The 13,150-nt window shown below is 45.8% G+C and overlaps 1 protein-coding gene and 1 long non-coding RNA gene across 6 annotated transcripts in view; one reads left to right on the forward strand and one right to left on the reverse strand.

The window, feature by feature from the left end:
* Positions 1–13,150, reverse strand: part of MCC (MCC regulator of WNT signaling pathway) — a 652,269-nt gene that overhangs the window by 361,120 nt on the left and 277,999 nt on the right. The window contains exon 1 of one of the 5 annotated variants that reach the window (XM_063964140.1): positions 798–896. The exons of the other annotated variants lie outside the window; for them this stretch is intronic. The gene's annotated coding sequence lies outside the window, so the exon portion shown is untranslated. Of the gene's footprint in view, positions 1–797; positions 897–13,150 lie in introns of those variants that run through there. 5 annotated transcript variants of the gene reach the window in all.
* Positions 1,111–13,150, forward strand: part of LOC135062528 (uncharacterized) — a 68,613-nt gene continuing 56,573 nt past the window's right edge. Inside the window, exons 1-2 of the long non-coding RNA XR_010248880.1 lie at positions 1,111–1,198; positions 5,739–5,827. This is a non-coding gene — a long non-coding RNA (uncharacterized LOC135062528). The remainder of the gene's footprint in view (positions 1,199–5,738; positions 5,828–13,150) is intronic.

A 13,150-nucleotide genomic window follows, 5' to 3' on the forward strand; every position in this document is an offset into this window, starting at 1 on the left:
AAATCCCGCGAGAATGTGTGCACTGCACTGAAGAGCTCTTCGGTGGCCGCTGCAAAGGAACAGCTGAGCCGCCGAAGTGGAGAGGGAACGGAGACGCAGCTAAATGCTGTGCTCCGGCTCTAATATCAGTGTGTGTAGGCCCCAGGACGACCGCCCGTCGCCCTTGCCATAATCCGGCTTTGATAACGGCACATGGCACTGCAGATACATTGGCGCATCTGAGTGTGTGTATGGGCAGTCTGCTGCACTTGCTGACAGCTGTGATATGAGGACCAACATATTGAGCGGACGGTCGATAAGTCTATATGCTTACCTGAATCAGCAGATCTGTCAGTGTGACAGCAAGTATACTGTCAGGTTCCTCTAGTGCTAACTCAGCTTAATTTATCTACTTGTTACTTTTGAATCAGCCCAGTTAAAATAACTACTTGCTGGCAGTCCCACAAATATAAAAGAGTTAATAAATCAATAAATGTGCATCAGGGTGTTTTGCAACAGAGCTAAAGAGAATTTGCCATTATTACTTTATGTCACAGGAGTCCTTGGAGGAAATGGCATAAACTCCCACAACTAATAAACCTGGAATAATCTGCCTCAATGCAGGCACGGATAGAGACGGGGGCGATGGGGGCGGTCGCCCCCCCTAGCAAACTCCGTCCGACAGGCAGACAAACTGTCTGTGAAGTCCTGCTCCCTCCTCCCTCCCTCACTCAGCTGGCTGTCAGCTATTGTCAGTGGCGCCGAGCCGAGCTCCCAGACGCAGCATCTCACAGCAGGTGCCCTTCCTCCCCACTCACCCCTTTGGCCTGGACGGCAGTAAATCAACATATTTTGTTGATTGAGACTGCTTTCTTGTGGCATCTAAACAGTGCTGATAAGACGAGGTCAGGAAGTGGCTGTGTGCTGGGGGCGTGGCTACAGTTACATGACAGGCCTGTGGGCTAATAGAAACAGTATAGTGTTGGGAGGGTAGAACCTGTTCTGTGTACACTGTACACAGGAAGAGGAAGCATAATGGAACTGTGCGTTCCATTTCTTTCTGTCCTGTGTTCCACTTTACTTTGCTGCACAGAGTGAGAGCACACTGCATTCCTGCACCCAGAGACCAGCCAGAGGGACTATCCTGCCAGTCTGCCACAGGGACCATCCTGCCAGTCAGTCACAGGGACCAGCCTGTTGCAGAGGGGCCATACAACCGGTAAGAGATCTTATTGTTAAATTCCCTAGGCAGGGTATTACAGGTTTAGTCTCCCATATGTACAATACGATAAAGGGTGTCTGTAATACTGTAGGTGCCCTTATACAGTAGGTTTTAAAACATACCTTGTATTTCATAATGTTAAAAATGACATATCACGTCCTATATTAAAACTATAGAGACGAGCGTAAAAGTACAGAAAGTGTGTATAAAAATACTATACAAAAAAACCTGTGTCTGCTAATTTGTCCTCTATTTGGTTAGTTTCTCATAAATAACACCGTACACATTCTATGAAGTATCAACTTGGAATTGTCTTCACCGTATAATTAACCACCTACAAGGTGGCCCCGCTGTAGTCTTACAAATAAGTATTAGTTACAACTGTCTTCAAGTTCCTGTATATTATTGGTCCTATAATATGCATCAAATAGTTTATATATCACTGGGAGAGATCCAGCGCTACTGCATATGTAGGTTGTTCATAAATAGGCCACTTCGGATACAGCAGATGTCACATCTCACAGCATACGTCTCATTAGGCTCATTCAAATGTACCCAAAATGGATGGGATAAGAAAATATGGGAGGGTCATTCCGACCTGATCGTAGCTGTGCTAAATTTAGCACAGCTACGATCATCCACACTGACATGCGGGGGGACGCCCAGCACAGGTTCTATCCCGCCCCGCATGTCAGTCCCAGCCCCGTCGTAGAAGTACAAAAGCATCGGCGATGTTTTTGTACTTCAGGAGTAGCTCCCGGCCAGCGCAGCTTTTGTGTGCTGGCCGGGAGCTACTCGTCGCTGCCCGGGTCGCAGCGGCTGTGTGTGACGTCACACAGCCGCTGCGGACCAGCCACACCTGCGTTGGACGGACCGCGCCTACAAAACGGTGACCAAACGCCGCCGTGCCGCCTCCTCCCGGCCAGCAAACACCTCTGCCTGTCAATCAGGAAGAGTCGATCGCTAGGCAATGACAGCCGTCGCCTGTCAGCCATGCGCCGGCGCACTGCGGCGCATGCGCACTTCTGACCTGATCGCTACGCTGCGATGAATGGCAGCATGCGATCAGGTCAAAATGACCCCCATAGTGAAGTACTGTTTAATAATTTTAAAATTTCACATGACAAAAACATAAACTCCACACAGATCACATGTATTTCCAGTCCCACCCCCCATAGCAAGACGACCCGCCAAATTACTTGGTTGGGAAAGGCAGCCTCTAAGGTCCAAAGCCGGATCCCACCTGGGAAGGACCCGTTTCCAATTCCCAGGTGGGATCCGGCATTGGAGATGTGTAAGGGGGGGTGGGTGTAGTATGTTTTGCCGGCGGTCGGGTTACCGGCGCCCAGCAACAGGCGCCGGGATCCCGACCGCCGGCATGCCGACAGCTGGGCGAGCGCAAATGAGCCCCTTGCTGGCTCGCTACGCTTGCCACGCTGCGGGCACGGTGGCGCGCGTCCAGGGGAGTTGCGAACCCCCAAGAGGGAGAATAGTTGTCGGTATGCCGGGTGTCGGGATTCCGGCGCCGGTATACTGAACAGCCGGCACACTGAATACCACCCGTAAGGGGTAATAATATGCCACTTGTTACCATTTGTATCAATAAATGTTGGTAGTATCCCAAAGATCTCTGATTGATACAATTATTCTAAGTAATTATAGTTATTATCACATTTATGCTATTTATCATCTTAATATAAGGTGCTTATATAGAGTCAGTCAATCATCAAGGTTTATAATACTGTATTTCATAACAATGTCAACATATCATAAAACTTGATTGACTGACTCTATTTCAGCACCTCATATTAAGATGAGAAATAGATGAGAATAATTACTCCAGACATTTGTTTTAATTTAATATATTTTTTTGCTATACCCTAATATTAGGGGATTACAACCTTTTATACTTTAGGTATCACAACTGTACATGACGTGTCATAAATTATGATGAACATATCTTTGGAAGATGTAATATTGGGGAACTTTGATTTGATGTGTTGTAGAAGTGATTATTATACCAAACACCCACTAACAAATCCTAAACCTGCTTGGCTGGCAATATATCCCTACCAGCTATTAGGGTGTCATTTATAATCAAGGGATCTCTCCCACTGATATATAGACTGTTTGATACACATTATAGGACCAATATTATGTAGAAACTTGAAGACAGTGGTAACTACTACTTATTTGTGAGACAACAGCGGGGCCACCATGTACAGTAGGTGGTTAATTGGGAAGCAGTCACTTTCCCGGCATATAGGATCCCGGCGATCAGGATACAGACGCCGGAATCCCGACAGCCAAGGAAATGCCAGCAGACGGAATCCCGAATGGGGCCCCTAATTCCTACTCGGGGGGTTGTCCACACCACCCCCCAAGGGGGAATTTAATAGTGTGGCGAGCAAAGCTCACCACCAGGCCTGGAACGTGGTGAGTGCAGCGAGTCCGCAAGGGGACACGCTGCTGTCGTCACTGGGACTCTGGCGTCGGTTGTTTGTTGCTTTCATTGTTGTTATTTATAGCTATTTAGTGTTTTGCTTAAAATAAAGCAAATAAACTTAAAATATATTTATTTGTGTGATGGAGGAATTGGGACTGGATAGGGGAGGAGTCAAGACTGAAGAGGGGAGGAGTTGGGACTGGATAGGGGAGGGGTCAAAATTAAACAGTAAACCGCCCCCCCTAAAAGAAAAGTCTAGATCCGACCCTGCCTCAATGTAGCAACAAACAGCAAATAATGACACTTTCCTGAACAATAAATAAATAAATAAATATAATAAAAGAAAAATCAATGAACATAACTGGCAGATTGCAGTCAGGTCCAGGGATGACACCAGTACAGTCTAGATGAGTGAACTTAGTAAAGGGCCTGGGAGGTCATAGATACAAGCCTCCAGCATGTTTCAATTACCCCAGCTCCATCAGCACAGTTTAGCTGTGAATCAGAGATAGTGAAAGGGCTTAAAATAGAATGTGATTAATGACATGACAACTAGACCCTGCTGCACTCCTGCACTCAATAGGACATTCCTAATGTCTACAGTATGTCTGTGCTAAACAAACGGGCGAGAAAAAAATGGAAATCATACAATAATTATTAATGTCGTTCATAGAGCACATCGCCTAGTGTGTACCCACCTTCACAGTAACAGACAACGTAGGACAAATACATGGTATATAAACATTGCTGCATCAGGGGACAGAACACTGACATAATCATTATGGTGGCAGAACCAGAGCGCTAGGTGCCACTGAATATGGAGTAGAAAATAGTCTAATACCTATTAATGAAGGGAACAGTTTCTAACATTCACAAGTGACCAGCAAGAATTGAATTCGGTACTGCCGATAATTCCCAGCAGTGCCATGTTCTGATGGAATACTATTAAAAGGTATTGTTTTATCCCTACAGCTAAGACGGTAGATAACACTGCATGGAGATGAAAATATAATCAGCCACTTCTTATTTTAATCAGCTTTATTAAATGCCTTTCCTATTTTTAAACATTTTTGGTCTTGGCACAAAGGAGCACGAAACAGCCATCAGAACTCTAGTTTCAAAAGATAGCAGCACATATTTCTTCTAATCCCCAACAATAGCGCTCCTCTGCTTTGGCCCACGTCACATAGCGACTGCAGCTAGTCATTTTTCAGTTCCTGTTGTTTTATTTCTAGAACGGTTTGCCCGCAGGCTGAGGAAACCTTCTGGTAATAAACTCCCTTCCTTTGTATAAAATCCCAATGGAACACTTTTGATATGAAGGGGGGAAAAAAAGAAAAACAACAAACTTGAGAACAATGTACATTTATTGCAGGGTGTCTGCTGGAGGAGAACATGCTTGGGGAATATCAATCATTGTGGAAGACAAATGCATAAAACAACATTACACAGCACATCAAGCAGAATACTTGAAAACATTATGAATGTCTGCGAGGAATGTCATATGCATACTTATACTTGTAAAATAATTTAATCATAACTAGGAGGCACTTCATTGCAGGTGTCTCACAAGGGAGACCTGAGTCACAACCTGATTCTAGAACCAGGTATTACTGCAAAACATACAGAGAATGTGACCCCCACCACAAAAGAAAATCTAAGATGGGTGCTCTGGATAGCATCGGAAATGGGGATGTTACAGGCTCTACTAGCCTACTCGTCTAACCTGACAATTTAAACACTACACCCTTAGACTATGTTTAGGATTATTTTAGTGTATTTATATTAGGCTACTATTATACCAATGATAAATATCAACCTGACAAAGGCCAGAAACGTTTGCTTCTCTTCTGCCAGTGATAAACACGCGTGTATGTGATTTACACAGCATTGTCAGGTAGCCAAGAACATGCCGGCTGTTCAGCCCAGATCATTTATTCATAAACCCAGAAACAGCAAGTACCGCGCTTGGAGGACTTCTAAGTCACAAAAGTTTATTGTAAAACACATCAGCTTTATTATGCCTCCTAGGGGCCCACATTACCTACTTCACTGGAAGACACAAACCATTATATTGTACCTCATCAACAGGGCTGCCAAGAGCTATACTGACAAGCCGTGGACAGATGCTAGTGCTTTTGTTTGACTATGCTTCAGAGAAACTCACCTCCTGGATCCAGGTAAGCAAGAGGCAGTGACCCCCACAATTTGCAGTACTTTGTCCAACAGGGCCGGCCTTGAGCATAGGTGATCTAGGCATTTGCCTAAGGCAACCTAGTTCCAGTAGGCACACTCTGGAGCCCACTGGAACTAGGTTGCTTCAGGCAAATGCCTAGATCACATACATATATACACACACATATATATATATATATATATATACACACACATATATATATATTGATGTGCCCCGGTGCCCTCAGTAAAGGTGATTGACAGCTTGAAAAAAAGGACTGCGGCACTCGGGGTCTTGTGGTTGTAGAAAATGTATTAAAAATACACAGCAAAGAACATCAACGTTTCGGGGTGTCTAACCCCTTTGTCAAGATGTGAGAGAGTATGTGAAGTGAGAAGGTGACTTACCTAAATGGAGAGGGAGCCCGCCAAACCGCCGGAGTGCGGCCGCCTGTGTTCCCGATGCGTGCCCTGTGTGGCGCTGAGTGATGACGTGTCGGTGCGTCTCGTGAGTGACGGGGCTGCTCTGTTGCTGAGCAACGGCAGGGACGCTGTGGGCCGAGTGACTGTGTGCAACCTAAAAATAATGCAGAGACAACAGTGGGCTAGAACACCACAGGCACCACTAGAACAATGTAGCTTGTGTAAAGTAGCGACCTATATTGCTACAAGGAATAGTGAGCAATGCATTAGTATACATGCAATGGGGAAGTTAACCCCGTAAGGGCCGCAGGTGATTAAGCGATAACGGGCATACAACATCAAAACCCAGGGGACATGCCAGCCACTGTAGCAAAAGAGGGGGGGAAACACCAAAGAAATGAGAATGGGTCACCGAAAGGCACTAGGAAATACAAAATAAGGAACATAACAAATGTCCAGCAAATCCAATGGCCAATACAACATATGATCCAGTGCAGAACCCTGTAAAGAAAAAGTTAAAAAGTCCAGAAGAGTCTGATGTACAGTGCTCAAATAACTGGATGGCTACTGGACCAGTTCAAAGGTCGACACTAAAGATCCTTTAATGAATAATTAGGTGCACCAAAGGATTATCCAAAGGTACTCCACACTATTCTTTCGTTGAGGCCGTCTGGCTGAGTGGTGTTGAGCCTGAAAATCCAGGACGCCTCTCTGCGAAGTAGAGAGCCGTCCCGGTCCCCTCCCCGGAGGGATTTCGGGACATGATCTATGATAATGTGTTTGAGATCGGAAAGGCGGTGTCCTGCTTCGTGGAAATGTCTGGCCACTGGTTGTTCTGAAGGACTCCCAGCGAGGGCCGCCTTTATTGCAGAACGATGTAGGGCCATACGTTCACGTAGAGATCTGATAGTCTTGCCCACGTAGCATAGCCGCATGGGCAAGTAATCAGGTAAATGATGTGTGTAGAGGTACATGTTACAACATGGCGAATGACTATCTTCTTGGCTACTGAAATTACGCTCCCAATGCGATACCTATCGCAGGGATCTAATTAAATTTAAGAAAAACAAACATGACCTTGTTCAAGAAGATTACGACAATAACAGGGTCTACAGGTGGGTAATGGGAGGCGGCCCCAGCAACCCCCAATCATTTTGCTCCAAACCGAGACAAGGTTGGCGCCGACGCAGAGAGAACGTGTCTAGATCAGCGGCCTCGTCCAACAGTGACAAAGAATTTGCTGTCGCCGATTCTGACGGCTCACAAGAAACACATGCCGTCCCTTTAGATTCGGCAGCTCCATCAACGCTCAAAACAAGAGGACGACCACCCGCAGGGGCGGCCAGAACACGAGACTTAAAAGATCGGGCTGCAAAAAACAAAACATGATATATAATCTCTCTCACCGCACCCTTACCCCCGCCGACATAGATGTTCTCAATAATGGTCTTTCATTTGTCCCTACTAACCAGCATAGGGAACTTGATTGGAAGATAGACCTCTACCAATTTGCCAGGAAGCTCCGCAGGCAGGAATATTTCGCTCAACATCCTAAGCAAGATTCCGCCGACACATCTGTTTTCCAACCCTTTTTGAACAAAAGGAGCCAATCCACTTTTGATCCCCAATCCGTGAACCCTTCCATCAAAACATACATACGTTTGGTCGACGAAGCCTCCAACAAATACACCAAGGCAAACCAGCAACATCACCACAATCTATCCAAACAAGAATGGATAGCTCTCAGGAATTTGGGATCTTACACAGATATCGTCATCCACCCCGCTGATAAAGGGGGCGGAGTGGTGATCCTGGACATGTCTTACTACCGTTCCGAGATCTTGACCCAATTAGCAGACTCTAACACGTACAGCCTGTTGGATTGTGATTGCACGGTGGCATACAAGCAGGAACTGGACACCATCCTGGCAGCAGCCCACTCACAAAACCTTATCTCTGCTAAATTACACAAGGCTCTCACGCAGAAGTTCCCGGTGGTCCCTGTTCTCTTCACTGTGCCCAAGATCCACAAGAATCTCCAGACTCCTCCCGGTCGTCCCATAATTTCTGCCCGACAGTCGTTATACCAACCAATATCTCAATTCCTCGACTGTATACTTCAGCCATTGGTGTTAAGACAGCAGACATGCCTGAAAGACACCACCTCCTTTCTCCGTCTATTGGACAGTTATGGCACAGTTCCGGAGGGCGCTATCCTCTGCACGGTGGACATCTGCAGTCTATATACTAGCATCCCACACGCAGGTGGCCTTGAAGCCATGAGAACCTTTTTGGTGACAGAAAAGACGGCCGATGTCGATCTGGACCTCTTTATGACCTTGTTGGAATTAACACTTACGAGAAATTACTTACTTTTTGATGGCCGGTTCTATCAACAGAGAACCGGCTGTGCGATGGGAAGCAACGTGGCACCGTCATACGCCAACGTATATATGTTCAAGGAGGAGGCACTTATGTTTTTCCAGGATCAGTCCACTGCCCAACGCATCACATTGTTCACCAGGTACATAGATGACCTGTTCATAATCTGGACAGGAGGTGAACCAGCTTTGAAGTCCTTGCTGGAATCCATCAATGACAGACCCTCACCACTCAAAATCACCTATCAATGGTCCACGTCATCTATCAATTATCTGGACGTTCAGGTCATCATCAGGGCGGGAAGTCTACAGACTAGTGTATACAATAAGCCCACCGACAAGAACACTCTTCTGCGGGCCAATAGCCATCACCCTCGATCGTTGAAGTTAGGCCTCCCAAGGTCTCAAATGATGAGGGTAGCCCGGATCAACAGTCAGCCTGGTTTCCTGGAGAAGGAATTAGACAAAATGGTGCTAAAGTTTATTGCTAGAGGATACGAATGTACTGCATTAGAAGCCATCAAAAGAGAGGTACTTCAGCTACCACGCAACAGTTTGTTGCAAACCAAAGCTAGATCTATAGACAACAGAATCACATGGACCACGACATTCGACACCTCCAGCCCAGTACTGATTAGAGCAAATAGAGCCCTATGGCCCATCGTGTCCACAGATCCACATCTCCCCTTCAAACATAAGACTCCAATGATGTGCTACAAGAGGGGACGCAACATCAAGGACTTGGTAGTACACACCGACATTTCCAACATCTCTAGTCCCTCTGTTCGGTCCCAAAAGGACTCGTTCCTGACTAAAAAGCCAGGCTGCTATCGTTGTTTGGGCTGCACAACCTGTAGCCATATGCTGACGGGCTCTACCTTTACAGTACCTCTGACGGGCAAGAAGATAGTCATCCGCCATGTGGTAACATGTACCTCTACACACATCATTTACCTGATTACTTGCTCATGCGGCTTATGCTACGTGGGCAAGACTATCAGATCTCTACGTGAACGTATGGCCCTACATCGTTTTGCAATAAAGGCAACCCTCGCTGGGAGTCCTTCAGAACAACCGGTGGCCAGACATTTCCACGGAGCAGGACACCGCCTTTCCGATCTCAAACACATTATCATAGATCATGTCCCGAAATCCCTCCGGGGAGGGGACCGGGACGGCTCTCTACTTCGCAGAGAGGCGTCCTGGATTTTCAGGCTCAACACCACTCAGCCAGACGGCCTCAACGAAAGAATAGTGTGGAGTACCTTTGGATAATCCTCTGGTGCACCTAATTATTCGTTAAAGGATCTTCAGTGTCGACCTTTGAACCGGTCCAGTAGCCATCCAGTTATTTGAGCACTGTACATCAGACTCTTCTGGACTTAACTTTTTCTTTACAGGGTTCTGCACTGGATCATATGTTGTATTGGCCATTGGATTTGCTGGACATTTGTTATGTTCCTTATTTTGTATTTCCTAGTGCCTTTCGGTGACCAATTCTCATTTGTTTGGTGTTTCCCCCCCTTTTTGCTACAGTGGCTGGCATGTCCCCTGGGTTTTGATGTTGTATGCCCGTTATCGCTTAATCACCTGCGGCCCTTACGGGGTTAACTTCCCCATTGCATGTATACTAATGCATTGCTCACTATTCCTTGTAGCAATATAGGTCGCTACTTTACACAAGCTACATTGTTCTAGTGGTGCCTGTGGTGTTCTAGCCCACTGTTGTCTCTGCATTATTTTTAGGTTGCACACAGTCACTCGGCCCACAGCGTCCCTGCCGTTGCTCAGCAACGGAGCAGCCCCGTCACTCACGAGACGCACCGACACGTCATCACTCAGCGCCACACAGGGCACGCATCGGGAACACGGGCGGCCGCACTCCGGCGGTTTGGCGGGCTCCCTCTCCATTTAGGTAAGTCACCTTCTCACTTCACATACTCTCTCACATCTTGACAAAGGGGTTAGACACCCCGAAACGTTGATGTTCTTTGCTGTGTATTTTTAATACATTTTCTACAACCACAAGACCCCGAGTGCCGCAGTCCTTTTTTTCAAGCTATATATATATATATATATATATACATACATATATATATATATATATATATATATATATATATATATATATATACATACACATACATATATACATACACACACACACACACACACACACACACACACACACCCCTATATTATCCACAATGACTGGCACTACTAACCGTCTCAGTTTTAAGCATACTGAATAAATGCTAAAATGGATTTTGTATTTTTCTGTACTGCAGTATTTGTATCTATATTGAAAAGCCAGGTCTCCTACGCTATGTTCTCCAGTAGGAATTTGTCTGAAGTATATGCCGGTAGGGTATATATATGCACATGTGTAAATGCAAATTACTAATCCCATCAAACTATTTTATATTGCCTGTTTATTATGTTCAGAAACAATAAAGTTCTGCACAGATCCATGATCCCAAGATGTTGATGTAGAACATAAGTTAGTCAATTTAAGATACTAACGTCAGATTTACAATGTTTGGTGACATGATTTAGAGGAGGTCCATGCCATGGGTTTTACTGCAGCATCAAGTGTGCTCTGTTATGGTGAAGTAAATGGGATCAGTAAGATTAACTACAATCAAAATCCCGAGGGTCAAAATACCAACAAGTGACCGATAGTCAAAATACAGATAAGGTCAAAATACCGACATGGTCAAAATACCGACATTTAAATTGTCGACATGGTCAAAATAGTCATTTAAAATGTGCGACTGGTCAAAAAGTTGACACATTTTTCTTTTGGGGGGGTGTATGTCGACATGGGCACCATATAAGTGTACCGCTGCGCTCGCCATGCTTCAGACACGGTGCCTCTCTGCGCTCGGCACACTATTATGTTCCCCTTTCAACGTCCAATGGAATGGTAAAGTATGAACAATTCTGTTTCAATAAAAAAATCATGAAAAAATCATGTCGATTTTTTGACCCATCGACATTTTAAATATTGGTATTTTGACCGTGTTGACATTTTTAATGTCTGCATTTTGACCGTGTGGGTATTTTGACCTGGTCAGTATTTTGACCATCGGTCAATGGTTGCCGGTATTTTGACCGTCGGGATTTTGATTGTAGGTAAATTGACTGAATGCCAAGTAAATTGCCAGTTACCCTTTCGGCAAGAGAGCCATCAGAAGTGCACTATGATAAAGGTACACATTGTTAAAGTGATTGGTAGCAAAAAAAAAAAAAAAAAAGTAACAAAAACTACATTGAACCACAATACAAAATACAGACTACGGGGGAGATTTAACACAGTATGGAGAGAGAAACACTAACCAATCAGCTTCTGTCATTTTTCAAACACAGCCTGTAAAACGGCAGTTAGAAGCTGATTGGTTAGTACTTTCTCTCTCCACTTTATCTCTTTCCAAGCTTTGGTAAGTATATCTTTGGTAGGATTACGGAGTTATTACTGACCTTTCACCTACACACAAAAACATTAAAAAAAAGAGGTCTTGAACAGAAAAAATACCAACAAACATTAATGCTTACTGTGTGTAAAAGTGTATACTAGATCTTCACGGGTCTCCATGAAAGCAGCCATCTTTAGGCAGATAATGAGGAGCGTGACCCTACTGACAGCAGCATGCTAGCCATACTCTTGACAAAGTGCAGAAGATTTGACTTTGGTTGCGACTGATCACAGGACAGTTGGTACACAGGGCCTAATTCAGATCTAATCGTAGATGTGCTAAATTCAGCACATCTACAATCAGTTTTTCAGACATGCGGGGGGACGTCCAGCACAGGGCTAGTCCGCCCCGCATGTCTGGCTCTGCTTCCCCGGCACAGGTGCAAAAGCATGGCACAGCGGTTGCTGTTGCACCCATGTGCAGCTATTGCGCGCCGGCAGAGAGCTACCCGCCGCATCCCAGGTTGCAGCGGCTGCACGTGACGTCACGCAGCCGCGCGCCCCCGCAATGGTCCGGACACATCTGCGTTGTCCGGACCGCGCCCTGCCAGTGGCATTCTAACGCCGTTGCCACGCCCCTCCGTCCCCGTGACCGCCTCTGCCTGTCAATCAGGCAGAGGCGATTGCAGCCCTGAGATGCTTTTAGCATCTCACTTGTCTCCCGGGGTGCACGTGCGCACTCCGCAAAGGAATTCAGACTGCGATCGCTGTACCCACAGAGTAGCCCACATTAACATGTCATTTCTCTAACGTCCTAAGTGGATGCTGGGACTCCGTAAGGACCATGGGGATTAGCGGCTCCGCAGGAGACTGGGCACAACTATAAAGAAAGCTTTTAGACTACTGGTGTGCACTGGCTCCTCCCACTAAGACCCTCCTCCAGACTTCAGTTAGATTTCTGTGCCCGGCTGAGCTGGATGCACACTAGGGGCTCTCCTGAGCTCCTAGAGAGAAAGTATATTTAGGTTTTTTATTTTACAGTGAGATCTGCTGGCAACAGACTCACTGCAGCGAGGGACTAAGGGGAGAAGAAGCGAACCTACCTAACT

This window comes from Pseudophryne corroboree, chromosome 1 (genome assembly GCF_028390025.1).
Source record: "Pseudophryne corroboree isolate aPseCor3 chromosome 1, aPseCor3.hap2, whole genome shotgun sequence".
Classification (NCBI taxonomy): Eukaryota; Metazoa; Chordata; class Amphibia; order Anura; family Myobatrachidae; genus Pseudophryne; species Pseudophryne corroboree.